The following is a 2,902-nucleotide window of genomic DNA, read 5'->3' on the forward strand; positions in this document are numbered from 1 at the left end:
CTGCAGTGCTAGTAAAGCTTTTTCACTAGGGTGGAGCGGGCACGTATTTTTGACGAACTCGTCAGGTCGACGGCGACGGTATGCGGCCTGAGCGACAGCTCGCCTTCGTTGTCTCCGTTGGTTACCAGCTTCAAATCGCGCACACTAGAGGGGAGCAAGAAATGCGGGGCATCTCGGCGCCGGCGACGGCCGGTTAGGCCTGGGCCAGGACCGGGGCTCCTGCGCAGGGCGGCCTGGATGTGAGACCACGGGAAATTACTACGTGAAATTTCAGCTCTATCATCGATTTGTTTTGCAGGTGAATATATCGTCTGCGTGATGAATAATCATGAACTACCCAAAACACCCCTGATTACTAAATATACTACCGGAAATCAATAGTAGTATAGACTCATCTGGACCGTTGAATCCCAAAAATAAATGGTTGAAATTGAGTTGATGTACTGTAAAATGTCTATAAAAAATGATGCGCCCCTCATTGTTCTTGCTCTTTGCACCTGGTGCACTCCCCTCGCCGAACCAGCAAAGGGGCTGCATTGCCTGATAGATTTGTTAGACTGTATTTATACGTAGCCTTTGTATAGGTCTTGTATATTGTACTATACACCTTTGTATACCCTTTATATATATGAGATAGCCACATCCTGGAAGCCTGCTTCAGCCCATAGAGCGCCTTGACCAGGCGACAAAGATGACGAGGGCGAGCAGGATCAACGAACCCTGGAGGCTGACGCATGTATATTGTACCGTACATCTCTGTGTACCCCTTATATATATAAGATAGCCACACCCTGAAAGTGTGTCGGGCAGTTTCCCAAAACCCTATATCTTACAAGATTGACTCCGACGCCGACATTTTTAGCGCGCCAGATAGGGGAGCTCACCGGTGTGAGTCAGGCTGACGAGCGGCACATCGGCTTCATCAAGTTCAACATCTTCTTCATCTCTCATGGCGCCCAAGAAAAAAGGCTCCATGACGATTAAGCCATTAACATCCAAACTCCCACCGCACGCGCCTGCAAACGGCGTGGGGTCGGGTTGTCGAGTCCAACGCGGCGGGCATGCCCAGGCGCGTCCATATTCGCTCCATATTGGGCTGGATGGGACGAGTGTCGGTCAGCCCGGTCATTTGAGGCTCGTTTGGTCTTAGAGTATCTACAACCGCGATGGCCAAATCCGGCCCCTCAAACGCCCGTGGACGCGCCCGGGCGCGTCCGCGGGCATTGAGCGTGCACGCCTCATATTTGCAACTCTGCATTCGCGTATCTTATATCCGATACCTTATATCCATACTGCACATGAAATGTTGATCTATCCTACGCGATCGAACGATGGACAACAAAAATCGGCTGCAAAGAAACACAAAATTGACTGCAACCGAACATTAACAAACATCGCCACATCCAAAAGATCATAATTCGTCACCGGACAAGTTCTTAAACTTCTACAACTAAAAACGATATAAACATTGAGAGGGGGGGTCACCACTTCCTCGCCGGACCTTTGCCCTTCCAGTCCCTGGCGCAGCTGTAGGCGTCCGCAGCTGGTGGAGAGTCTTGGTCGTCTGACAAGGAGGTGAAGCTGTCGCTGTCGTCGGAGTCGGAGAGGACGATGAGCCCCTTCATCTGACGGACCGCCCTGTCCTGCTCCCGCCTCAACCTGGAAACATGAGCCTTCTCCACCGCTGTCTCCTTTGCCTCACGCTGCGACTGCTCAATAGTAAGCCGGAGCGCATTGGCGTTCTTCCATCGGAGTCGGCAAGCGTCTGTCTCTGCCGTCGTGAGGGAGCGGCGGTAGACCCATGCGAGAAGACGCGCGTCCTCGTCGGGGTCCGCCTCCGTCCTGCGGTGGCAGTGCGCGGACTACTCCGTTGCATCCCTCTCCCATGCACGCAGCCTCTCGTGGTGCGCGGCGCGTGCATCCGACTTTGGAGTGCGCGTGCGGGCCGGCGGTGCGGGCACAAGCACCCAACACTGGCCGCGTGAAGGAGCGGATGGCGGGGAAGGTGAGGGCTCGGGGCCGACACGGACTATGCTGTCCTGGAGTCGCTGCGTGCGGGCCCGAAGACATTGGCGGAGCTTCTGCAAGGCCGAGTGGGCCGTGGCCCGCCCAGGTCTAAAGCTAATTATATATATATATATATATATATTTGTGTGTGTGCGCGCGCGCGCTTCATACCCAGCCGGCCAGCCCAGCCCATCACAGTACACAGGTGCAGCCCACAATCGATACAACACACACATGACACATCGTCAACGGTCAACCTCTGCCTCGCCCAACCACATTCGTTCCTCCCAAAAAAGCACACAATGAAGCTGCCGCTCACCGCCGTCACATAGCGCGGCCGCCGGCTGCTGTGACTGGCGCACGTCACTGCCGGCCGCCGCCCACGGGCGTGGCTCACATCAGTCCCTCACTTCTCTAGTTTCCTCATCCAACATTCAGACGCCCCATCGGCCACAACCACTGCTTAGCCGACCCACGCGCGGACGCACACATGCAGACGCGAGCGGCGAGCCGGTAAGCCGGCGACGGCAGCGAGGGCGTGAGGCTGTGAATTGGCAGCTGGGCAAATCCTTCTCTGAATCCTTACAAGTTGAGCAGGTAAATCGATTCAAATCATTTCCAATTTTATTCCCCTGAATTGAACCTAGGTCATTGTTTTTTTATATTGAGTCATCCTCAAAATCCTCAATTGGTTGAATATTTCACTGAAGATCATTGTAGTTTACTGTCTAGTGTCCAAGACCACAGACCACAGTAGATGGTTTCTAATTTAGTAGGCAAGTTTTGTTTACACAATTGGCCTTGCTGTAGCATAAATAATTCTCTCCATTATGTTTACAGGTTACAAGTTGAGGTGTAGGCAGCCATGGAATGCGTGAAGGAACGGAATGCTGAT

The sequence above is a fragment of the Triticum urartu genome, chromosome 4, assembly GCF_003073215.2.
Source record: "Triticum urartu cultivar G1812 chromosome 4, Tu2.1, whole genome shotgun sequence".
NCBI lineage: Eukaryota > Viridiplantae > Streptophyta > Magnoliopsida > Poales > Poaceae > Triticum > Triticum urartu.